Source organism: Dermacentor variabilis, chromosome 8 (assembly GCF_050947875.1).
Source record: "Dermacentor variabilis isolate Ectoservices chromosome 8, ASM5094787v1, whole genome shotgun sequence".
NCBI classification, from domain to species: Eukaryota; Metazoa; Arthropoda; class Arachnida; order Ixodida; family Ixodidae; genus Dermacentor; species Dermacentor variabilis.
Window position 1 is genome coordinate 74507254 of NC_134575.1, and position 27606 is coordinate 74534859.

The window sequence follows — 27606 nt, forward strand, 5'->3', positions numbered from 1 at the left end:
CCGATATCTAATTGAAATTGCCATATATAAAAATTATTTAAAGAGGCCTAATATTTTTTGCATAGTTTCAGTAATTGTACAAGCTGTTTGGATAGGTATCGCCTCTTTGCGGTATACAAGTAGCTAAATATATTCAGCGTGAAACTATTTGCGAAACTTTTATACACAAGAAAGTGCGCATAAAAATATTTTGCCACTATGTAGGATACAACTACAGAGGACCAGCTATACAAAAACCAAACCAATGACAATTTAAATCTACATAAAACTCCCTATTAATGGCAGTATATTCAAATCTCTAGTACAAATAATAATAAAAGTTTTTTCGAGAAGCATTTAGGCTTCATAAGTAAGTGTCAGTCTTTCTACAAAAGTGTTAAAAATGCCTTCAGGCATACCATAGGGATTTTTATAAATAGCACATGCAGGCGTCTGCCTAAAAAGCCCCACACCCTGCTTGTATTCCTCAGTCATTTTTCTGCCTTCTGTTGTATGTCACGGTTTGGATCGCTTAACGCTGAGTGTGCAAAAAAAACAGCCTAATAATACACTGAATTTGTAGCCTGTAAAGGGATTGTGTGCCAGTGGGGTTAGTCAACTCTAGTGTGAGAATAAACAAATATTTGTTCTCGCATTAGTGAAACTAGTAAAAATATAATCTCACAAATTTGGAAATGAATGCACAAAGATCCTTGCTGATTGTCACATTAGTGTCCTGAACTGGATCTTTTGATGTTTATAATTCCTAGTTTAATTCACTTTCCTCTAGCAAATGGGCTCTGACCTAGAAAAATAAGTGTAGGAGACTAACCTAGACCTAGAAGCCAATGTTTAAATCTGAAATAAAGACATTTATCCCCCGACCACATGACACTGCTACGTCATCAGAAGTAGCATGCATCCATGGACATATAGTCGGTAAAATTATTTATACATGATCTGTGGCGTTAACCTTGCATTAACAAATTCTGAAAATAGGAAATACATCTGCTATTTAAAGCACTGCTGTAAACCTGTGTGTTTGAGAAATGCAATATTCAAAAATTGTAATACAACCAATGTGTGCATGAAACCTATGCTGCCTTTGACATTCGTCAGTGTGGCAAATAAGCACTGAGAAATGCCAAGGGTATCATAGCTTTCATGTCTCAAACCTTGTATGTGAGTAGCACTGGTATCCTTGCAGTGAAAAAAGTCATATTATTACCAGACTTATGAGGGAAACCCATGTTTCTCTAATTTAATATTTTCTCTCTTGTGCTCCTATATACTTAAGTTTTTCAAAAATAACGGGTGCTTGAAATAAGTACTCTATATTGCTCTTCAATTTATCCTGCACCAGAGCCCATGTTACGTTACTTGAACAGATTGTAGATTATCAAAGGAAGAAAACATGCCGTAAGTTCACATTTTAGCCTTCTGTACAACAAGAATTAAGAACCTATCAATTACATCCACAAGTGCAAAAGAACTACGAGAAACGGGGCATAAAGACAGGTATACATTATAATAGCAGGAGTTGATGGTGAGAATTCTAAGAGAAAGGTACTATTAAAAACTAGGTACTAAAGACACATATGGATTATAATAACGGAAGTATTTGCAAAGAATTTGAAGAGACAAATAGGATGTCTGTTCAAATCACTCCCCGCCAACATTCATCCATGGTTCTATAAGTGACCACAGCTGGTGATGCTGTTTGGATGGTAGCTGAGCTACACTGTGAAATAGATGGAACACGTAGAGGGGTCACCAAGTGTTGCGTGCTGGTTGCACAGCAGGTTGCCTTGATCTCCGGACTCACTCGACACTGGTGCGTTGAGCCTGGTTATACGTCATTCGCAAGAAGCTCGGCCCGAATGCGCGGCATGGCTTGGGTAAAATTTCGAGGCAACCTGAAAAACACAGATCCATATATATAAGCACCAAAATATTCTGTACTATAGGGCAAATCTGAAGTTTACCATCTGCACATAGCAGATGATGAAAACAGACAAAAGTCACCAGACTCAAGGTATATAAATGTGCAAAAGTGTTAATGAATGGGAAGAGCTGCTCACAGGATGGAATCTTTTATTTTATCTATTGTGGATCAATAATAGTTTCTTAACATAAAGTCAAGTCTACATGACCCTCCCTATTTGCGTAAGTAGGCTATTCCATGCCAGCTGTTGCAACCTGGCACATGACCACTTGGAATTTCTTCTTGAAAACTAGGGGCCCTTCAATATAGAACAAATCTCAATTTCACGCAATACTTAAAGCAAAAAAATTTACTGCCGTAAACACTATGTCACATTTTGTGTAACGCACCAAACTAAGCATCATAAAATGGTATAGCCAAAAAATTGGTTCCTTCATTAACAGGACCAAATTTTTAACGAGAATGAAGAGAGGCCTTACACCAAAGACTCAACTGCTTATTAGCCACTGCTCAGTTTATTATGGCTGAATAAAAATGGACAAAATGGCTTAATAACTTTATTTTCACAGAAGTGACCTACTGCAAAAGCTGTAAATTTATGTAATCCACGTGTTTAGGACTTGTGCTGTGTGCAAGATCTTGTTTCATGAAGATACATTACATAGCAGTGCAAAGAGAGGAGGAGGAACTTGGAAAAGAAGTCAGTTCTGGTGTGCGTTTATCGGCCTACTTACCATTGAGGCAGCCCTAGTAAACTTATGCCAAATACCATGTATAAGAGCACACTGTATTGTTTTTAAATTGGTAAAGCTTTATAAGAGTAGTTTTTGTGTTAAGCAAGAAAAAATATGTACAAGTGTTCTCTTGTACTTTCAAAATTTACATCGCTTTTCGTCCAATACACATAGACTCTTGTCGGCTGAGGCAAAATGCATGGACTGGAGCATTCCTGCACAGATAGCAGCGAGTCTAAACTGCTTCGAAGTTACTTCTTTCATTGCTGAGTGGCTACAAGCCACTTCAGTCAAAAAGACGCCGCTTAATTACAGGTATTTACCGGAATCATTCTGTCGGCTGGCAGCCTGCTTGGCACCATCACTAAGGCTGCCAACTCTCTAGTGGACGTAGTCGGGACATGGTGGCGGCAGGACGCAGTGGCAGAAGCCGCCAAACGCTCCCAACTCCCTAGTGGACGTAGTCAGGGCAGGGTGGTGGTAGGACGCATGGGTAGAAGCCGATAGAGTGTACCTGCAACAAATTTGCACAAATGTTCTTAGTCCACCATGTCTCGATTTACAATAAAAATTTAGCTGTCAGTGTAAGATGGCTACCAATACATATAAAGGCAAACACTTCGGTCCTACAACACAACTAGAACCCCGACAAAAAAGAAACGGTACTTGAAGGTACACTAAAGTGAAACAATAAATCACTTTAGACTAATGAAGCATTGTTTGAGAACCCTGCAGGCAGTCATTTCAAAAAAAAAAATTGTTTGATTATTAGCAGAGAAAATGAAGGTCCAAGTACCAGTATTTGAATCTCGCGCCGGTACGTCAGCGTCACGTTATCAATTCCAAAGTATGTTTTCGCATTTGGGCTGTGTCGGCTAAATAAAGGTTTGCAAAACTTCCCATGTTTATTATTTGGTTCCTTTAGAACACAATGTACTCACTTTGTACCGCTGTATATAATTAGTAGGCCCTAGAAGATGCCATAAAAATTCAAGACATCACAACCCCCAGGTGCGGGAACTAAAGTAGGCGTCGCCACCCGTATTTCGTTCTTGCGCTGTTTATGGCTTACCAAACGTCTTATCATTGTAAGAGTGGTGTTTTTGGTGTTGTAGAAAGGTAATTTACTTATGCAGACGAAATCATTTTTCGCTTTAGTGTCCTTTTAGGTTAATGAAAATCCAAAACAATTAAAGAAAATGTGCAACCGATTAGTGCATGGAAGCTCGGTTGAAACCTGAGCCCCTGCCATCAAGTGATCTGCTAGTCAACTGCAAGCCTGCCACCTTAAAATGACAGTGTAAATTTCTTTACATGCATTATTTAGGCTGCATTAATACATGTTCAAAATCTCTTAACGTAAGTACATCACCAAGCTAATTAAGTTAACGAATTCCAGTGGTCGTTAATGCAACAAAGTGCAAGCTCGGAATGAAGCTGGCCAAACTGGGCAGTGAAAAATAACATTGTGGTTCTCTACATCTTGTTTTTCTGGCTTTCGCTCTAGCGTTGGAACATACAAGAATTTTGACATTGCTAATATTTCACCCTGTTAATTTTTATTCCATAATGCATAATACTTGAGCAAGCGCAATACTGCTTTCTTTTAACCGTAAATAGTGATAGAACAAGAAAATTCACTGGAGCCAACGTTTTGAGAAAGATCTCCTTTGTCGAAACATTGGCTCCAGCGATGCTCCTTGTTCTACCGCTCTTCATCATGTCAAGTCTCCGTCTTCCTGTGTACCTCTGTACTTTCAATGTCATGTCAATGAAATCATAATAACAGATCATTAGTAAATGTAGCCGATGAGGAACTTAGGCTTGTTGGTAGATAACGACAGAGTAACAGCGCAACATAGAGATACGGACAAAGGAGGCTTGTGTTTGTTGTCTTCTGCAGCCATGTCTCCCGTTTGGGCGATTACTCTGTCTCAATGTAAAACTATTACCCTTTGCACAATAATACTAAAATGCATAAAGACAGGAAAGTGGACACAGATATTACAACTGATAGCATGATATGCTAATGAGATATGCAAAAGTGCCTGCTACAATTTGTCGCACCCATAACGCGCTGGATAAGATGGCGACTTCTGGCTGTTGCCATTTCTTGAATACCTAAAATAAAATACATTTCAAAATTATAAAAATTCACAGGATAACAGCAGTAGCCGAGGACATACCGCATTGTTTAGTACAAGAAGGTAAACTAATCTCTGATACACGGCAGACTAAATTCTTTTTATTAAGTTAGTAGAATAATACACCACACTTCACTGAATACTGTCAGCGTTTCTTGGTACAAGAAAAAAGGTATTTATGCATGGAAGCAGCAAAATAATAAATGGCTTTCTACTTTTACAAAATATGCTGCAGCGACTAAGCCAACTACAGCTGTATATACTTAAAATTGTATTCGCATTAAAATAGCCAATACAGGATAAACTTGGGTTCATATGCAGCTCACTGGAAGGTACAACTTTGCAATCAACTCATTTCTGCTTGGTAAATATACGCACTAACATAAAACTACAAATAAAAGGACCCTTTTTTCATTACACACCGGACTCACTATAAAAAATACAGTAGCAATGTTACAATTTCGCCACATAACACAGCCAGGTTTTGTCAGCCTAGTAGGATTTACTATATACATGTTGCAGCAAATTCATGCTTTTAAATACTTACAACAGTAAAAATAAAGATTACGTAAAAATAATGCATTATATATAGGCTTAGATTGTGAGCTCGTGTGTTTTCTACTTACAGCCAAATGCACATAAAATTTGTTCGGTTTCAGCGCTTTTAAAGCGCTGTGTCTCTTCGCTTGTGCATGCAGCCGCTTTACCGCTCGTAAAATATATGTGCTGCCACATCGCCTGACACTGCCATACAGCGTTGTAGCGCTCTTATTATTCGCGGTAATATACCTAAAGCGCTAGTAGCGCTTTAGGTATATTCGGAATCTTCAGAAATCAGTAAATCTTCAGAATACAAAAGCTGTCTTTCCGACTACCTGTGTTCGCCAGCGAAAGTCACACTGGTGCTAGTATGGTATCTACACTTCAAGTTATGCAGTGCTTGATATTCTACGGATTTTCGATGCGACAGGCCACTCGTCACTAGTGTCGTTAATAACGGTGTCTCCTGGCAGTACCGCTTTGCAATAATTTCACATGCTCTCCTGAGGCTTCCGTCTGTCCGTAGTATTTTCGCATACATACGCGCACGCATGCCTAAGAAACCTCTGTGAACTGCCAATAGAAACGTGGTGCAAAATGTAGCCAAACCGGAAGGGCCGAGTACGCACCGTTTATAAACTCGGAACAAAAGCTGATATGCTTACCTGAGACGTTAAGGGAAATATGGCACAGGCGCTGGTAGTCGTTCGTATGCATCTGGTCGTCTCTGTCCGTTGCGATCTCCCGTATCACAATGAAAGATGCAGTGGAAACCGCAGCACTTCGGGCGCTTGTGACGGTCGGGGGAGCTGCACTTGCTCGATGTCGGCAAAGACGAAATCGGCGACACGCCGCTGCTGGCGGCGGTCCCCTTCGTCGCAATCACACAGCACGGACAGAAGCTCTCACCGTAACTTGCCGCAACGCCTGGTTGCAGTCGCCACTAGCGCAGCGATTTCAGAACCACTCTACGACAACGTACTCGCGCATGATGCAGCGCAACTGCAAAATGGCGTCATGCTATTGACGGCTTCGGCTTTGGATCACTTGTATCCGCACAACTAAGCAAAACAGTTGCGCTAGTTTCGGTTTTGTTTCCTCGCGTTGAAATACGAACTGTTTTGCTCGCTGATAATTTACGTCACTTAAGTAATGTTCACGAATGAAACAGCCATGAATTTAACACGCGTCTTAAAATACCCGCTACGTTCACTTGGCAGAATCGAAATTTGCTCGTCCGAGTGTGGTTGCGTTCGAAATATCTATCGCTGGGCTGTTCGAGCGTGCTCGAAGTGTGAAGACGCGGCGTAATTGTCCTTAATTTGCTTAGCTATAACGGTGCGGCTGCCCTTGATTTCTGTCCAGTGCAGTTTGCTCTGATGTAAGGTAGAACTACAAAGCCGCCCGTGTTACTGAATGATCTAGTGCACCTGAAGCTGCCAGAACTCCGGTATTTTCTCCACAAATTCTTGCGACTGTGCGCCGCTGTCACCAAATACGAGCGTAGTCATTTGGTGGAGATTTAGCAACATATTTTCTAGAACCATCCTTCCCCGCTCTATACCGACATGGAGAAGCAGCGTGGTTGGTCTTTAGTAAAATTCTCTATTTATTGCAAGTTTGGCGATAGCAATTATATGGACACAACCGCCGAAATATATCTGTCAGTGTTGCCGTGAGCTTACGTATAAAGTCAAGTGCGATAAGATCCTATTATGCGCCGTTGGCTGTGCGCGTTAAAGGAAGTGTACGAGGGTGAGCCGAGATGTATAGTGCCTGGATGGGTGCCCCAAGTATCTATAGGTGGTCACATGATAAAACGCACGCAAGCCGGGGAAAGGAGGCGCTGGTTTAGCACGCTTCTCCTCTGGCCGTTGCTCTAGCCCGGTCTGTCGCCACTCTCGCTCTCTGTTGGAGATAATTTCCGATGGGTGCAAAGTGGGGGGGGGGGGTCCGGAGAAGGGCGCTTTTATAGTGTCATTTCAAGTTTCGGAGACTCTTTGAAGGACGAGGCAGCAGAAGCGTCATGTCCGCTCTCCCCGTGTACTTAGATTTAGGTGCACGTTAAAGAACCACAGGTGGTCGAAATTTCCGGAGTCCTCCACTACGGTGTGCCTCATAATGAGAAAGTAGTTTTGGCACGGAAAACCCCATAATTTAATAATTTAAACTGTCCGCTCTGTTCGCGCCCTTCATCACGCCGACGCTGTGACAGCGAGTGTTCGCGGTCATTGAGTAAGATCTGTTCATGTTTGCACGCGCGCGCGTGACCCTGTGCTTGCTAAATTACGGAGTAAGCGATTGTTTACTGCAGTTTATTCAGGCGATGAAACTACGAGCCTTGTTCGTGGAGTTGTTCGTGCAGTGGTTCATGCAGCATTGGGGGGGAAACTGCTACATTTTTGTTTTTACATTTCTAGGGGGTTCAAAAGCAGTGCTGCGTACGCTAATGTTTCTTTCTGGTCGCGGAACGCAACGCACTGCGGTAGCCCAGTGGCTTTGGTGTTGCGCTGCTGTGGTCACAGGTCCAATCACAACCACGGCAGCCGCATTCCAATGGGGGCATAATGCGAAAACACGCGTATACTGTGCATTCCGTGCACGTTAAGTAACCCGAGCTGCTGAAAATAAATCTGCAGTTTTCCATTACCGAGCGCCTCATAAGAAGATCTTGGTTTTGGAATGTAAAACCTCAAAATTTAATTTTACGTAGCGCAATTGCATTTGCATTCGACACTGTTGAGTGCGTCTACTGAACTTATTATCTCGTTACTCCGCTTTTTTTTAATAGCCAATGCTTTTTTTAGATTTACTTATGTTCAGAATCCAGCGTGACAAATCCGGATCTTCCTTAGCACAGGCAGCCAGCTATCGCTTAAGCGTGTGAGATATTAACAAACCTGTTCAAGGAAAATTGATATTTAGAGTTCGATGTAATAGCAGAACATGACAAGGACGAAAGAATGATACACCGCATTACAAACACGACATGAACCCAAGGGCCTGCCTAAAACAGAAGACGTTATCTGGTATTTCTTCTCCTGCATTTGAGTCTTCCTCTCACCAGACTCATCTCGAATATCAGAGGAGTCGCAATCTTCCACGACGACTCTTCGCGTGCTATTAAGAGTCAAACTACGCATACACAAATGTTAACTCTTGTTTTGGGACTATACCCGCGCGAAAATGGGTGTTCGCAAGAAAAAGGAGAGTCAAGTTGTCATGTCTCACTTTTTACTCTCTTTTTTCTTAGAGTGTATGACAGAATTTTATTTTTGAGACACTGTCGCCCAGCGCTGCTTATATATTCCACACTAACACCACATAAATGGCTCCGTCGTGTCAGAAAACAAAACTATCACAAGACATATTACTGTCGACACGGCTGCGCGAACTCTTTTTAGGCAACTTCATCGCGAGCGGCGCTCCGTCGATTTCGCTTGCTTGGAAGGAAACTTCCGATACAGTAATTGCCACAGATGTGTTTATTAGAATTAGCCTTATCCAAAACAGGAAATTTCCCTGACATCTTCAAACATGTTACAGTCGATCGCTTTCTTTGCAGCAGAAAATGAAGATATCTATGTGTGTTCTGCTTACATTTCTGACAATCTGTGGAGCGTCTCCTCCTGAGAACCCATGGGGTATGTAACTTTCCGCACGATGAAACTCCGTGTTTCGTGTGATTAGTGCAATTCACCATGTTTGTATACCTTCTGTGAACTGAATCCTCTATAGGAAAAGAATAGCAGACACAGGTCCTGTTACGACGTTTCTACCTAATCCTTACATAAAATGACTCGCTTCGAATTTCGTCCTCTTAGTTTTGAGTTCAATCGTCGCTTTGTTTTATGTGACAGTACTGACAACTAGTGATGTGGAATAATACAATTGCCAAAACAGTCCTGTTGGAAATTGTTTTTCTTTATTTGAAGGTGTTGTGCACAAGAAAACCGGCATTCAATGCATATGAATTGTCGTCAGCTGTCAAATTGCGAGCAACAAGTCAAGTCGCTTGGCTATTCATACGTAAATTACCGTTTCTGGTGCTTGCGTGTGGTTCAGAAAGTGCAACATAATTTGCATGACACACAAATTCTGACTGCACAAGATTCTTTCGCTATAGAAAGGCCAACAGCATTCGAGCAAATGGCGAAGGACGAAGGCACGTCTTACACCGCTTGATTAATTTTTTGCAATTCATAGCTCTTGAAAATCGATCAGTGCAGGAAAATGAACAGTAGACACGAGTCAATGCCCGTTATTAGAAAAAAACATCGCCTCGATGCTTCGAAAATAGTATGAAAGCGCAAGAAAAAATATGCTTCAAAAAAGAAAAAATAACAGAGCAAGCAAGAAATTCCATATTACATGGACGGCTAGACGTCGTGCCTTACCTCGTAGTAATTGTGTAACACCGTGGGACAGTAACTCATAGTCAGATGCGCTAACCTTGAGGCATTTTGCATGATACAGAATGAATTTCTTGTAATTTTCACTAAATCCACGAGGCGTACTGATGTTTTAACCCAAACACGGTCAGAGGGGTTGGTAATTGTATCGTCATCATCGTCCATTTTGTGGTTCATGCTACGGTGACGGATTAGTTGCCGAGCTTCATCGGTCCATTAGAGTTAGGCCTTGTCTTCATCGTTGACGATCGATAGCTGGGCTTCTAGCATTGTCGCCAGGTTCCTTTGATTTGTTTAAACCGCCTTGTCTGCATTGTTTCTTGCATGGCCGTGTTTTAACCAAAAGACACGGCAAGCCACGTCTTGTGTTTGACACTGGCGTACATTGCTACTATGTCATCGGTTAGTTCATTCCAAAGCTTTGCAACACGCTTTCTGCGAACATGGTGGGCGACCGACCTGCAGTAACTTGTCTGGCTGTATTGCAATAACGTTTGAACAAGCTCTGATGCAGAAACCGTTCATCTGTTGGTGATGATAATTTCTTGGCACCATGTTGTAGCCTGATATACGAAGCAATTCTGTAGTTCAGGTGTACTACTTTCATAGGCCGAGCTGTTACTCAGGCTGAGGCCAAAACAATCCAATTATTTAGACGTCGTAGTCGGAAAGTGTTTCTGTATGTTCATTCGGATGGGCTGGAACGGTCAGTAAGACAGTTAAATAGCCTGTATTAATCCCGCTGGCCTTGTCACGGGTGTTGTGCGTCGGTAACATTCTGGGTATGTCTTAACATAATGAGCCACTCAATGTGCGAGTACTAGCACTGACTGCGAGTACCATCTGCCCCGTATGGGGCGGTTAGGCATGGTCACTAATACTTCTGTTTTGTTCTCGCGAACATATGCTCCCCTAATTTTCGCCCTATCCTCCCCAGTCGCTTCTGCTCTGCAAGCACGCTGCCTCCTCAAGAGCACCAAGCCACTCTGGAACTTTGTCCACAGTTCGTTGTTCCAAATCACCTCTTTCCAAATACTTGTCCTGCGCATTGTGCATACGCTCCAGTGCAACCAGAATTTTACCCGGTCCCGCGGCCACTTCCGTCTTCTTTTGCACCAAGTACCATTTCCCATGGTACTGAAGGGGAAAGTTTCTTCCTTTTGAAAATTTCCGCCAATGAACGCTGCACTGCGGGAAGAACACGTAGCGCCCTATGTAGCGTCGTGTTTTCTTCTCGGGGTGCCGGGGCAGTACGTCGCCACTTGAAAAGACAGCAACGAGCGCCATGGCACCTCGAAATGATACACATTATTAAAGCTCAAAAATAACAAGCAAATGGTTTAGAGCAAACGTCCAAGCAAATCGGCAGCTATCTCAACGTCCGCGCTGCACATGTATGACAGCCACGCGTTTGCTGCGATGGCCCGCCCCAGCCTCACCTTTGGTCGCAAGTTGCGCCGACTTGCCAAGCTCTGTCCACGCATGCTGATTAGTGCGCAGTGCGCCACGTGACCAGATAGCCATTGTCATAAGGTAGCGAGGATTCCGCTTCAGTTGTTGTGACTACCAGTCGACAGCATCTCTGCAATGCCCAGAAGACGCACACAGGAGATTGACAATATAATATGATATGAAGATGAACAATATGAGAGGTAAAATTACCACGCATGATTAGCGTTTGAGGAAAAATCTGACGCGGCCTGGTGCAGAGGAAGCACCCACCCCTATGGTAGGAGAAGGAAATTCAGAAAATATTGTAACTGTGTTTTTTTTTCCTCACTGCATAGACACTAAATTCAGCAATGTAACAGTAATTTTACAAGTTCGCAGGCGTCTGATGCAGTGAGGAGTGTACAAGAAACCATGCTCGCAACAGCGCCTTCGGTTTCGCTGGAGTGCGCATGAGATTTTAACTGACCTCCATGTTGCAAGAGGTGGGTGGAAAGGGAATTTCACCGTATCCTGAAATGAACTGCAGTTCAGTAAGTTTTGCATTTAGGTGATTTGTAATTCACTAAAGTATTTATGGCACCTTTGGCCGTCTTGAAGTGCTGCATCAGTGCTAGTAAAACCGCGCTGCTTTTAATAACTACTAAAGAAGAGGTGGTCATCGATCAATACCGAGTAGACGTGGCAGTACTGCTTTCAGTGGAGCGCCATATGTACCCATTTATATAGGTACTTATCGTGCTATATATATATATATATATATATATATATATATATATATATATATATATGGTATCCGTACACTCTAAAAACTAGGCAGGGTATCGAAGGAGTGAAGCGGCGGATTTACTTTTTAAACCGTGGTTTATTCTCGCAAAATATCGAGTGGAGTTAAGCGCATTTTTCACTGCGTCACCAAGGAGAGAGTGAAATGTGCTTTTCACTCTGCCCTCCAGAGACAGAGAGACAGAGTAGAATGCCCGTTCTACTCTTGCGGCAATAAAGAACAAAACGTAGCGTAATCTCCTGCTTCAACTGTAGGAGGCTGGCCCCGAACATGGCGATGCATTACTCACTCACGCTGAGCAAAGAAGACACAGTTCTGCTTGTAAGAGAACAGACAGCCACAGTTCAAAGGAACGCGGAGCGAGCGCTCTACTTTTTCACTCGGAGTTGCTCCACCGCGCGCGCGCTCAACATCGCGGTACAGCACATCACCGGAGAAAGGTGATCCGTCCAGCGAGCAGCGAGGGCCATCAAAGAGAGGTCGTGTGTCAGCCATCTCGCGTCGCCGCGAAAACAAGACCATCGTTCTCCATTCATTGGATGTAACAACAGATCATCCACGGTAAGTGAATTCTACCTTAGGTGCACATTCTGAGTATATGACATGCTATCGCCAGGAAGTCGTTGCAGCGCTTAGCCGACGCGATTGAAAACGGACTAGGCAAACGCACTGTGTCTCTCGATGTAAATCAGTCGTCGCGATACCTGCATGTGATTTTATCGCTTGCCACTATCCATATTAGTTTTGAAAATCATAAACGCTGCCAGAACTATGGTATGTTCAATAAGACGTGAGGCGAGATAACGCTTAGAATTGTTTGTTCGACAGCCCATGATTCCGAGCCTATGCGGAGCGTGCTTAGCGTGCGTTTTGTGTGTGTGAATTTATTAAGTTTCACAGTCTACTGTGTACGGAACGCTGTTGAATTAAGGATTCACATAACAGAAGGGGTAATTTTGCTGGCGGCATGCTTTCGCTATAAATAAGCCGCACGCTTGAGGATGTCTCGCCTATGGGTAATCTGCGACCACTGAAGTTACCTGCAGCACCAGTGCTTGTTAGAAACTTTGCAGCAGGCATTCAGCTGCATGCTTCAAGGGGTCAATTGGGCGCGTTATCTTGACTTACTGAAAACGCATGAGGAATACATGTTTGATGCTGAATAAAGTATAATTCCCATATAAGCGATGTGACGCGCGACAGCGTTCGCTCGTCACCTGCAAGTCGTACTCCATGCGAGCGACAATTTTGAGCGATGCCTCCCTGGTGTTGCCAGTATGAGGGCAGCAAGCACGCGTCAAAACTAGCATGACGCGTGCTTTAGTAATTTAAGTTGATATATTTTGCTGTCGAAAGTAGAATAAATATTTCCGAAGGTCTTGCAGTAAGTTCATATCCATGCACGTATAAAAATTCAATTGTTTGCTCGTTCCGCGCGACAGTCGGTAGTATTTGAGCGATGTACATCCAGTTCCGGCTTCGCGCTATTGGCTAGTCGCTGATAGTAACTCTGGAAGACGAGTGACGGTTTATACATTTCCAGAACCGAGCGATCTGTTCAAGCAACGGCCTGTTTTATCGCTCGATGCCGTCGCTCGTTGTCGTCGCGCCCTAAATCGCTCTCATCGGGTTCGCTCTCTCTCTCACTGAACTGTTTTTGCTCGTGTATTGAAATGAGGCGATTATATGCCTGATTTTATGTCTCCTGTTGCGGCTTTCCAGCACGGTCGAATCTGAAATGGTGCTGATGTCTACAAACTCGGCGAATTGTCCAGCACCGAGTTATGCATACTCATCGAATATAACGGCTGGTGTGTGGAATTACAATTGCAGGGGCGCTTTGCATAGGCTTATTATTTTGGACATGTCTGTGCATTTGCTAATACGAGTTGGCGCTTCAGAGTTATGTCATATGATCAGCTAAATCACCCTTCCTCTGGGAGTTAGAAGCGTACTGTGTACATCTTGCTATTGCATGGTAGATCAAAATGTGGTTATCGCTTTAATATTTGAGTAGAGAAATAAAGTATCAAAATAAAACTTTGCTTTTATTCCGTGTTACCAGTCGTCTGTCGTAAACAAAGCAAAGAGTTGGTCTAATAAACTAATAACTGCGGTCTAACTGCAAGTTTTATATGCCTTCAAGTATGTAAAATGCTAGATTTCAAACTGCAGCAGTAATCGAGTCAGTCAAAAACGAATTCTATTGCGCACTTCTTAAAGTTCATGCCTTTTTGTAAGCTTAGATCCGGGCCGCAGTGAACTTTCTTGTTATTATTGAAATGTGGGCAAGCTTGCCATAACAAGCCTCGTTGCCCTTTCTTATAGGCACATCCAGTCATATCGATTAAACTTGGTGCCCATATTTTCATCCCTACTGAGCATTATATTTGCAGATATGATCCTCAAATTATGGCTTGAGCAATCGCACAACCAGAGATGGTGCGGGGGGCACACTGGGCACCTGCTTAGGGCGTGTCACAAGTAATGTTTGAGACACACCAGACTAATGACAGACCTATGACATCTGACAATGACCAATATTCTATCTATTAGCAGGAGTATTTTAAGGTTGGTGCCAACCGAGGATGAACTGTCGGTTATTTCTTTTTTGTTTAAATCTAAAAATTGAAGTAAGTTTAGCAGCTGACTGTTGCAGTCATTTAGATGTTTCACATGCATTTCAGTAGGAAGAGTTACAGCTAAGACTTTTTTAGTGCCATGACCTTGACTGTCTTGATGTTGTTTTACACCATGTCCTGATATTGAATTTGCAAATAATATTTTTTCAGGCATCCGCTTTGCATAACGCAAGGAGGCAGCTGCAAGGACACAAGGACACAAGGACTTCGCGCTGGGCTAGCGCGAAGTCGCGCTAGCCCAGCGCGACTTCGCGTAATGCAAAGGAACGAACGCCAAAGAACCAAAATACATTGCCATGCAATTTGGACAAGAAAACTATAATGTGGGTATATTGAGTGTACCATTTGACTAAATGTCAACAGAATCAAAATAGAGTAGGTCACACTGAGATCAAAATGCCCACGTGCTCTAGGCAGTCATCTTAACAAGGTTTCTTTATGTAATGTCTATTATGGGAAAGTCAAAATCAAGTATGCTCTCTGGACACAAACACAGAGGATCAAGTGTCATTGAAAAGTTAGAAATGTGTTTAATAAAAGCTGATTAGTCATGAGAAGTTACTGCATTTTGTCTTGCCTCTCACCATATTACCCATGTGATAAAAAAATAGTGGTACAATCAAATTGCATATTTGCTTAGTGAGATGTTACATACTGGGAATGATCAAAAGCTCACGCTTGGTTAGGTACTTACATATATTTAACAGCTTTAATAGCTTTCACTTAACAGCATGTGAATGCACGCGTGAAAATTATGGTTACTGTGATTCTGTATTTTGAGTGCTGACATGAAGCAGGCAGATTTTCATGTCTTCCTTTTTAGCTAGCTTTGACACCTAGTTTTAGAATTATGGCTTCCTTTTAGGCTCCAGAAAGAGGAAGCGCTGGGGGAAGAGAATCCCATGTTTAAGAAGTCATTGTCGTTTAAGCGCATGCTCACGAAACGAGTTCATTAGAACGGCTCGTGCCTCCCGAAGCGAAAGGAAGGAGTAATTAAGGCCTCTGTGTACACCGTGGTGCACACTTTGTGTCTTAGAACTCGGAGAGTCACTTGGAATTGAAAATTATTTTAAAGATGCAAAATGGTGGTTTGTCTAATCTACTTTCCTACCAAGTATACTAGCGGAGGTGGAGGTGCGTTCAATGCAAAGAACTGAGAGCATCTGATTAGAGCACTTGTTCATCAATTGGCGGATGTGAACATGTAGTGTTAAGCAAAAGCCGCTTAGTTTCATGGCTTGTGTAGAAATAATTCTTCTGGACTTGCGCAGTGCGCAGTGAGTGCGCAGTGAGGCGATGTATGAATCTTCCTAGACACATATATACTTGTTTTGAGACGCAGATTCTGTAAAGTGCGATAATTTTTCTTTCCCTATTGCCAAAACCAGCGTCTTCCAGTGTGAAACCAGCGCGCTTTTTGGCGCTGAGTCGCACTGGGTACGCTGGCACTCGCTGGCACTTGCTGGGACTCACTGGGACACCAGTGAGAACGCTGGATAAGAGCTGGGTCACACTGAAAGAGACACTGGTTCCACTGCCATGACGCTGGGACGCACTGGTTTGTGCTGCACAGGCGCTGGTTTTCGCTGCAGTTCGCTGGTTCGCACTGGAAAGTGCGCTGGTTGTGTTTGTGCCGCGCTGGTTCCAGTACGCAAGGACGAGCGCTGCTGAATATTAAATGCTTTATACAATTTCATCACTTGATACTAGTCTCTTCTCCTAAATAACGCTATATCTTGGGGTTATAAAACCCTATTTCGTGTCGCAGCTTGAAATAAAGGTGCGCGAGCTGCCCTGTTTATTCATGGACTTGTGAAACTGAAGATCACTTTCGCTTTTTGTTCATTTTCCCTTTTGACTGGACGGATAGCTAAATTCCTGAACGAAACCACGTAAACGCAGAGGACGCCGCGTTTTTAGTAGTTCGCACGTAACATATGACTGGGAGTTGTCGCCGTTGGCGCAGTGTTGTGGAGTGGACATGAAATGCAGAAGTCGTTCACACGCGTGCGAACGGGCCCCGAGATTGAAGCCGATCGCTGACCGATAATATCGCACCGATAACAAAGCTGAGGTGATTAATCCGCTTCCACGTTCCCTATATAATATTAAAAGTTCTGAGGCTCAAATACACACATTTTAGCTTTCGCCAGCTACCCGCGCCGACATCTGTCCCCACCGAAGTTTAGGCCTAGCGTATCCGTCGAGCCCGTCCTCACGCTATCAGCGCGTCTAGGCTCAGGAATAAAGAAATCTAACAAGGGTAAATCACTCTATATTTCACCTTTCGCATCGGTGTTCTTAAATAAACAATTTTTTCATGTTTACAGTGCCAGGACAAGAAGCGATAACCGCAGATGTGACGCGTCGTAAACACAGGTATATATGCTATCGCCGAAGGCTCCCAGCACTAGCCTGCGCTTCTCTGATGGATATTTATGGCTAGACAGGCATGTTGACTGAAAGGCATCACTGAACCAAGAAAACGTTGCATATCCTTTGCGTGAACAACAGGAAACGACTATTGACATCGGCAGCAACAGCCCATACACCGTCCCGTGTCGGCGGTTCGTTTAGGACTTTTTTACGAAGTTAAAATAGCAATCGCAAGTGAAAATTGATGTTGTGGTACTTCGAAGCATATTGCTGAATATGGACAGCAACTTTTCTTTCTGGTACATGCGTGAGCTTTAGTTGCTGGGCGATAGCGCATCAACCATGTCTGTACGAGGCGTAGCGCTGCGAATAAAACTACTTCTCGGCTTTGACATGGCAAATTATCCGCATATATGCGTCTGCTGGCGTGGCGTAGCGGTAAAGTGCCGGGTTTGGAGGCTCTAGGTTGAATCCTGGTCGCAGCAGATTTATTTTTACGTTTTTCTTTCTTCTTTTATTGCACTAAAACGCTGTTCGTTGCTTTCTGTATACAGAAAAAAAATATATGCGGTGTCCAGGCACCGCATATTTAACGCGCTAGAGCTGTTTTTCCACGAGTAGCCAGTGCCTCCCGGTACGCTGCGCCTTCCCAGCATCCAGCGCGCTGCGCTGGGCCCATAATCCGGCGCACTGGGTTCCAGTGGTACTCGGTTTTGCAATAGGGTTAGCACATCTTAACCACTTCAGTAGGAAAAAAGCTTTGGCTTCAGGTAGTTGGTTCATTGTGCAAGTATATGCATAGTCGCATTCAAAATCCACGTGCATGGAAGGGATATGTGAAACAGAATGGTGCCGTTCTCAATTTATGTTTTGCTTCTTTGTTTCTTTTCGGGCACTTACCTGCCTGTAGTTTTGCTCATGCTGTCTTTGATGCATCATATTCGTCAAATCTGGTTTTTGGTTCACATCTGAACCGATGCTGTACTTAGCTAGATCGCATATTCCACGAGTCACAATAATTGATTTGTAATTATGCAAGCTGCTCCTCAGAAGTATAGCATCCTTATCTTAATGGGAATGCAAAGCTACCATATACGACAAGAAACTTGCTGCAAGATATTTTATTTCGAATGCTCCTTGCAGTTTTATACTCATTTGCTACACAATAGATAGTGTAAATTTTATTTATTAGTGAGAAAGTCTAGCGCATGAATCCCAACAGCACCAGGAAACTACTTTCGTGAGGGGGCCGACCGAATAGGAAATATAATACGCCGCTACCGGTTTCAGTCCCGGCCCCCAGGATGTTGCTGCAGAACCACGACAAGAAACACTTAAAACAAAGGGATGCAGCCCATACATGACTAACTTTATGTGAAATATAAGCAAAACTAGCTAGACCTGTGACCTCACATGAGAATATACAACACATTTCTAAATGCACTGTACTCTCAGTCAAGAACATCTATACGTTCGTTGTACAGGGCACTATCGATTGAGCTGCTGTCTTAGGATATAGCACACGATAAAGTTAATTGCACAATTGATCTACATTACCAGCTCCATGATTATCAGATCATCTGGTAGCCTCTACCACATAAGTGCACACGTTTTGTGCCAGAAATGCGTTTGCTGGCCAGTAATGTGGTGCATATTTCTCTTTGATCATAGTGTGCCCAACACTTTGTGAGTTTGCAGAAGTTTGTTCTATGTTTAACTTTCCATTGTATATTTTTAAAAAGAGCCAATTAAAGTTATAGGATATTTTTACATTGTAATACTGATGAAACTTAAGAGAATATACTTTTGTTTTATTACAAGATGTGTTCCAAATTTCATGGACATCATTGTAATCCGATTTTATGTGTTCGTCAGTACGTTTCTCAAATTATTATTGAGTTTGTCTTGTGACTGATCAATAAAGATTTTAACCTTTTAAGAGAGAAAATATTTCATTTTGTTAACTCAGCGACTAGAGATTACATCACATTCACAAAGCATAAAGGCAGAAGCTGCTTATGAAGGAATCAAATACTCCCCACATGTAAGTATTGCGAATCCCTTCAAACATGACCATATATCTACATCGTGCTTTCACACTATTTGGAAGTCTAATAGCTCCCTGTTCTGAAGGAGTACAATCACTCTGTTTGGGGGAGCAGAAACATTCGGCTTGAGGGAGTAGGAGTACTCGGTTTGGAGTAGGAGCACTCGGTCTGGGGGAGTACTGTTACTGCTGTGGGGAGAGAATTAGCACTCTGCGGAAGAGTCCTAGCACTCCCTTGCGGGGGAGTAACAAAACTCTATCAGAAGGAGTTGACCTATTCTCTCTCAAAGAGGGTCGATCTACTCTCGAAAAGAGAATGAAATAAGGGACAAGCAGTAACTCCCTCAAAGAGAGTGTCCGGAACTCTCTTTGTTTCCAGAGTGTATACGAAATGAAATACTAACGAACTGGAGAGAATACAGAAGAAGGGGGTGGCGCTAACGGACCATAAATACATGCAATTTGAGTCCAGAACACCGCTTTTCAAGTCTTCAGGAATTTCGCAGCTTGAGTGCCGGGGAGACATCGCTCAATTAAAGCGTGTGTACCAAAGAATTCACTTATCGATCCCTGTCGACGCTCATGAGAATAGCATTTGAGCAATTTATCGATGGACTGTATACCTGAAGTCACATGCTGAAGTCACGTGTAGTTGTTTTCTGAGGCTTTCGTTGCATCGGGTATATCGCACGTACTCGTGTATCGTCTAACTTTGCTCGTGAAGTCACTTGCCGTGGTCGCCCGTGAACATGGAAGCATGACGACGACTTTATGACGCCAACGCGTTGACCATTGAATGACGAAGTAAAGTAATATTGTTAGGAGGCGGCAGGCATTCTTTTTTTGAAGAAGACAGAGAGAGAAAGAAGGGAGGAAGGAAAGGCCGGGAGGTTAACCAGACTGAGTCCAGTTTGCTGCCCTACACTCTTAAAAAGTACACCATTCGGCGCTTATCTTGTCCCACAACAATAATCGTCATCTGTCTTGACCGCGTTTCCTTTCTTTGACGCTGCTAGCCCGGTACTTTCCAGTCACGAACGGCTTCGGCGTTATCAGTGTGACAAAGCATTCTTCACAGGAAAGTAGCGAGCGCCGAGCTTTTAAGAAAGGAAAATCAAACAACGCAGATGACGTATATTGTTGCGGGACAACATACACACCAAAGCGTGCAACCGCTTCAATAGTGCACACGTGGGGAGGGGGAGAGGGAGTGGAAGGGAGAGAAAGTATGAGCCTGTCGCACTTTCACATTAAGTTATGTGCAGGATGTCTATAGTGGGGTACTCAAGTCTGTTGCTTTCAGGTAGTCATGAAGCGCTGGAACTCTTTCTTGGGCTAATGAACTATGAGGCCAGGCTCGCAAGATTTTCGCTTCTGTAAATGGCCTGTGGTCCAGTCTATTCAAGGCACACTGGGGAGTCCGAAGTTGGTCATCAAAGCGAGAATAGTGGCCTAGAATATGACTGATCGTCTCTTCCCAGTTGCACTTAGCGCACATTGGTGAGTCCGCGATTCCAATACCATATCTGTAGGAGTTAGTGAATGCTATTCCTACCCACAGACGGCACAGCAGTGTTGCGTGACGTCGTGAAAGGTTTGCTAGTAATTTCACTTTAGGTGATGGGTCGATGCTGTACAAACGACAGTTAGAGTTATGTAGCGTATGCCAGTAACTCAACGTGATTGTGCGATCGAGACTACGAAGCTCTTTTGCAGCGTCTACTGTCGATAAAGGTATAAGAAGTGTCGATGCTCCAGCCTGGGTACGTAGGGCAGAGTCATCGGCGAGGTGATTACCAACGATGCTACAATGTCCCTGCATCCAGTGAAAGATTATGCATGTCTTCGTTCACAAGCGCAATGGCAAATTTCGTTGGTTTTGGACACCAGCTGTTCATAATTGCCACGTCGGAAATCTCGCAAGCTCTGGAGGGCTGCTTTGAAATCACAAATATTGCCCATCTGCTAGACGGTTCTTCTTTAATGTATTCAATAGCAGCGCGAATAGCGGCCAGTTCGGAACCTCTAGATGCCGTTGGGTATAAAGTCTTAAAGTTGATGACGACCGATTAAGATGGTATAACAATTACGGCGGTCGAATTTTCCCAGGCCAAAACGGCCATGTAAATTTGGATTCGGTTAACGTAGGAACAATGAAACAGTTTCAATGGCATCTGCTTGAGAGCCGCGGGGGTCAGGCTAGCTTTCCTCTTTATTCCTGAAGCAGGAAGGTACACAGGAGGCTTTTACAAGCACCACAGAGGGGATGTCATTCTTGTTGCGGGTGATTGCCTCAATGACACAGAGTGCTGGTTAGTCGCAAATGATCTGGAAAACGTTGTCTTGTGTCTTTTGAAGGCTTGGTGCTAAAGCATTAGGTTTCGCGGGGCCGCTAGACGAAATGCAATGTTTTCGTTTTTCCTTCTGTAGTAGCGCTCGTCACATCTTCGTTATGTGTGCAAATGCGGCGCTACACTGCTGCTCGCGGAGACGTCGCCCGCTGGGCGCGTAAAGTAGCGTCGCGCTGGGTGTAGGTTTTGAGCCTGACGACATGCGTTCCGGCAGAGTCCGGGCAAAACCTCGGCCATTGGCGGTGAATCGCAGTATGGTATGGTTGATTTCACTCACGAGGTCAACTAGCGGAATCGCAGTATGGTATGGTTGATTTCACTCACGAGGTCAACTAGCGGAATGGCGCCATGATAGACTGCCCAAAACCTTGTGCGCCAACCGCGCTTCAGAACTGCAGTCTACAACCAGACCAATTCACCAGCAGCGTAAGTAACAGAGTGGTCAAGGCTGTCATATCTACTCAATGTGTATCCTGCAAGGCAGACAAGGAAGCTTGCGAGCCTCTTCGCTACGACATTGCCTCAGCTACACATTGATTGTCAGCAGTCGACTAAGGGAGGATAGTCTGTAGAGTAGAACCAGGAAGGAAGAATGGGATGTAATAAGTCGTGTCGTGCCTCGCTGTTTTGATAGCGCGCGTCCCTAACGGTAGAATACCATCCCAACTCCCATGATAAGACGCGACAAAAATTGCAAGCATGTTGGTAAGCCTTCGGTTGGCACGCTCTAATAGTCCATTTGTTTCAGGTTGGTATGGCGTCAAATGTCGGAAAGTCAAAGCGTGTAAGCCTTGTAGCTCTTCCAATACATCTGCGGCGAACTTGACTCCAAGTTCGCTGATTATAACTCGAGGCGGCCCTCTGTGATAGACGATAGAGTGAAGCAAGAAAGGAGGACCCCCAGCAGCAGCGACGGTAAAATGGCTGCCGTATTGCGGTAATGGGTACGGTAGTCGCACACGACTCCCAACGTCGATAACAGGCCGCTATCACACGAGTTTCTTTTAGGTCTTTGGCCTAATCCAAAGAGCACAGCACTGATAAGTGTCGCTATAGCCTTTCTCCAAGCTATCGGGTTCGACGCACAGCGTAAGAGATGTCACACTGCTGTGAGCTTGTATATACGCATCTCTTCCTCATACCATCATCATCAATCATCGACCCTTCTTCTCCCCGTTCCTTTTCCCCAGTGTAGAGTAGCAGGAGTAAGTTATGTCAGGCCAACTTCCTTGCCTTTCTGTAAAAACATCATTCTCTCTCTCTCTCTCTCTCTCTTGTGTATGCCCAGTTGCACTTTTTCAAAAGCTATATGCCGAAAATTCGGGATTGATGGGAAAGCACTTAAAGAATGCGGAAATCATCAATGTGTTGGAGGCAAGGGCAAAGATACAAAGATGACGATCTCTTGATCGTCATCGAATAAGGGGTTGTTTTGAATCAATAAGAACAGCATATGAAAACAAGATATCGTGTTAAGACGAAAATGAAGGGTATTAGAGAAAAAGAAAAGAGTAACAGAGGAAGCGGAAACCCTTTACGTAGCAGTATAGGTTAAAGGGAGAGTATGAGAGTGGAACGGGTAAGCGAAAGGCAAGAGCAACAAAGAAACGCGAGCGCGTGAAACAATGGCAAAGAAAGCGGGAAAGAAGATGAAAGAATGCTAGAACAGGAAGCGCACAGAGAACTCAGCAGCTAATAGTTCAACTATCTTCAATTTCAATTTAGGTTGCGCGATTTCAGGGACGGTGAAAATATTGAAGGTTTCCTGGCCTTTTTCTCAAGGTGTGGGCCGACTTTAGGTCTCCTGGTTTGTTTTCATGTGTCCTGCAGCGTTACCCATTGCTTAGCTTGCTTTCCAAGCGACGAATTCAGGGAATACAATAGAGCCAAGAGTGCGTTACTCCGGCATTTCGACATTTCTGCTGAAAGGGAGAAGGAAACAAAGAGTGATGCACAGAAACCGCATGCCGTTGATGCGACTGAGCTACAGGTCGCACTTGAAGTTGTGGTTGAGGTGGCGACACCTTTAGAGACAGAGAGTGCAAGAAACGAGGCTATCAGTGGTCTCAAAGCAGGGAACATTTCGAAAAATATTTCTTGCGAGGACGACGCCTGCTCTAGTACCAACGAGAGCGCTACAGAGGCTCTGGAGACCTTCTTCGCACTTGAGTGCATAGGCGATATTGGAATGCATCATGTAACCGCACAAAAAGAAGGGACAAAGAGGGAACACACAAGACAGGCGCGGAACTTCAACTAAGGTTTGGTCAGGGAAATCCCACATTTATACAAGAAACATAATCACACTTGCTAATCTTCAGACTGCCATCACTCGACATTGGCATGCGGGCGTGAGTGCCACAAATTTGCTTCTAAATATTTGAACTCTTTATCGCTCAATGACACTGAAGAGTTGTTTACGCAGCTGCCAGATTGCATTTTTATACAATAAGCTTCATAGATTTCTCGGCTCAGTTGTGACGCAAACATCTTCAAGACTTTAGGGTCGCGGAACCTAGACGTGCAATTACGACAGTGGCGACAATGGTCAGCCAGTTTGCCACCCCCCGCCAATCCTTCTACTCATGCGCGGTGCTCCTGCAGTCTGACGTTTAGGCACCGTCCCGTCTGCCCTATGTAGCTATTGCCACAAGAGAGAGGTATCTGGTACACTACCCCTATTCTGCATGGGACGAACCTCTCGACGTGCTTTATACCATATTCATTTCTTTTCTTCTTACCCTGCACCATGTTTCAGATGCCCGCCAGTTTTTTTGGGTGCCGTGAAAACCACCGGTACTTCACATTTTTCAGCCACCTTTTGAGGTGGTGGGAGATTCGGTGGTAATAAGGGATGGCAACAGGTCTACGACGTTGCGGCTCTACGTTTGGGCGGAGCTCTGATGGGCCCCAAGCTTCCTTGGCAAGGGTTTCTAGCACCGAGGTGACCATATCATACTGAAATCATGCGCTGTGCAGTCTTTGCAACTGTAAGAACACGCTATGTTGCATTTCATGCTGGCAGGACTTATCAAGAGCACAACGCAGGCAGTTTTTTGCAATTCCCCTTTTTACAAGCTTCGAATGAGCAGACTGGTAGTTTAAAATACCTTTTTTTGATCGAGGCTGATGCGTCCAGCACGCATGAATTCCAGCAATAATAATGAATATGTCCAGGAACTGCAGGCATCCATGTGAAGGCAATTCAAAGGGGAAACCCAACCCAAACGCGCTTCCTCGGAAAATTTCAAGAACACGCTCTACTGCGGTTGAACCACCTCCCTCCCCAACCCCTTTCAAAAAATGGCATAATCGTCAACATAGCTAAATATCTTAGCCGAGTAAGCTGTATCGATGCGTTCAGCAATTCACTTGTCGCAATGTGATAAAAATATGTCACTTAATAAAGGAGCAATACAAGAACCAATGCACACTCCGCGCTTTTGGACGAAAGTCTTTCCTTCGAAATTAACGATGGTCGATGCCAGATAAAAATGAAGAATTTCTAAAAAGTCGTCCACACTTACACCACATGCGTTCTGAAAGACCACGAGGCCGTAGTCATAAATGGAATCTCTAATGTCACATGGCAGGACAGTTCGGCCATTAAACGCCGATGTGGAACGCGATCGAAGGCTTTGGGGAAGTCTAGGTAAATGACGTCAGTTTGAAAAGAAGAATCTAAGTTTAAGTGAAGGTGTTTGATGAGGTTTGGCACGTAGTGGGCGAAAAGCAGGTGGGGGCGATGGTTATGATGACAATAGCTCGGGTACAGTATCGGTTGTGTCATTGTAGGCTTATTGCTTGCTACCAATAACAAGTTTGTTGAAACGTATCTTGAACGCAGCGTTAGTTTGCTGAGCATAGGCAAAAAGTTTTTTCCGGGCCAATCTGAGACGGGTCCAATTATCTCCGCGAACAGTATTGAACGTTCAAATTTTACAATATTGGGGCGTTTCTTTGCTTCCGTGTAACGACCCATTCGGTGCGCGCGCTCAATGTCAGCAGCATCAAGTGACACACGAAGTTTCTCGCGACAGAAGGAAACGACATGTTCTTCAGATCTCGCCCACGTTTCTTCTTTTACATTCGAAATTCCAAAAAACATAAGGTTCGACCTGCGGAGGCGGTTCTCCGCGTCATCACATTTTTCGGCGAGCTGTTTGATTTCAAACGAGAGCTTAGTACTGTTCTGGATTGTGTTATTGTGTGGGCAGGGGCTACTCGATTGGACATTCCCAATATTTCTTTCCATATCATTGACACGCAGCGACAGACGATTGACAGTTTCTTCTCTGTCTGACTGCACACCACGAATAGCTGACAACTCGGCAATTATTGTGGCATGAGATTGTTCGAGACGAGCGAAGGCTTCAGAAATAGACTCTAATGATACAGGGGGCCTAGGGTTAAGTTAAATATCACCTGACTGAACGAGCATCAAAAAAATAAGGAATGCCATAAAGTTGTGGAAACATGACAGGCGAAGCATTCGGCGACAACAATCAAGCATTTCAGGGGGGCACGTAACCGCGAGGAAGAACGTGTCATTTGAGCGGAACGATGCCGAGGACGGCAGGTAACTAAGCTGCGTAAGAAGGGGCGAAATCATGACCATGTTCCGAGCGGTGATGTGCCCCAAGTGGCTCCAGAGCAGATGCGTCTTTTCTAGTCGGTGCAAATCTCCCGCGCTGATAGTTCCGCCAGGTTGCCAGGCGTCATACATCACAAGCGGCTGGAACGGCGGTGGCGGGCAAGTTTCAAGTTCTTCGTGGGCGGTGATGGAAGGGTTCCAAGGTCATCATCATCATCATCATCATCATCATCATCATCAGCCTGGTTGCGCCCACTGCAGGGCAAAGGCCTCTCCCATGCTTCTCCAACAACCCCGGTCATGTACTAATTGTGGCCATGCCGTCCCTGCAAACTTCTTAATCTCATCCACCACCAAACTTTCTGCCGCCCCCTGCTACGCTTCCCTTCCCTTGGGATCCAGTCCGTAACCCTTAATGACCATCGGTTATCTTCCCTCCTCATTACATGTCCTGCCCATGCCCATTTCTTTTTCTTGATTGAAACTAAGATGTCATTAACTCGCGTTTGTTCCCTCACCCAATCTGCTCTTTTCTTATCCCTTGAAGTTACACCTATCATTCTTCTTTCCATAGCTCGTTGTGTCGTCCTCAATTTGAGTAGAACCCTTTTCGTAAGCCTCCAGGTTTCTGCCCCGTAGGTGAGTACTGGTAAGACACAGCTATTATATAGTTTTCTCTTGAGGGATAATGGCAGCCTGCTGTTCATGATTTGCGAATGCCTGCCAAACGCAACCCAGCCCATTCTTATTCTTCTGATTATTTCCGTCTCATGATCCAGATCCGCCGTCACTACCTGCCCTAAATAGATGTCTTCCCTTACGACTTCCAGTGCCTCGCTGCCTATTGTAAATTGCTGTTCTCTACCGAGACTGTTAAGCATTACTTTAGTTTTCTGTAGATTAATTTTAGACCCACTCTTCTGCTTTGGCTCTCTAGGTCAGTGAGCATGGATTGCAATTGGTCCCCTGAGTTACTAAGCAAGGCAATATCATCAGCGAATCGCAAGTTACTAAGGTATTCTCCATTAACTTTATCCCTAATTCTTCCCAATCCAGGTCTCTGAATACCTCCTGTAAACACGCTGTGAAAAGCATTGGAGATATCGTATCTCCCTGCCTGACGCCTTTCTTTATTGGGATTTTGTTGCTTGCTTTATGGAGGACTACGGTGGCTGTGGAGCCGCTATAGATATCTTCCAGTATTTTTACATATGGCTCATCTACACCCTGATTCCGTAATGCCTCCATGACTGCTGAGGTTTCGACTGAATCAAACGCTTTCTCGTAATCAATGAAAGCTATATATAAGGGTTGGTTATATTCTGCACATTTGACAGAAGTCTAAGGTGTTCCTGATTCTATTTGCAATTACCTTAGTAAATACTTTGTAGGCAACGGACAGTAAGCTGATCGGTCTATAATTTTTCAAGTCTTTGGCGTCCCCTTTCTTATGGATTAGGATTATGTTAGCGTTCTTCCAAGATTCCGGCACGCTCGAGGTCATGAGGCATTGCGTATACAGGGTGGCCAGTTTCTCTAGAACAATCTGTCCACCATCCGTCAACAAATCTACTGCTACCTGATCCTCCCCAGCTGCCTTCCCCCT

General features: G+C 44.1%; 1 long non-coding RNA gene across 2 annotated transcripts in view; it reads left to right on the forward strand.

The window, feature by feature from the left end:
- Positions 1-27606, forward strand: part of LOC142591106 (uncharacterized) — a 68101-nt gene that overhangs the window by 18442 nt on the left and 22053 nt on the right. Inside the window, exon 2 of one of the 2 annotated variants that reach the window (XR_012830341.1) lies at positions 8911-8986. This is a non-coding gene — a long non-coding RNA (uncharacterized LOC142591106). Of the gene's footprint in view, positions 1-8907; positions 8987-27606 lie in introns of both variants that reach the window. The other variant, XR_012830340.1, reaches the window with a different exon arrangement.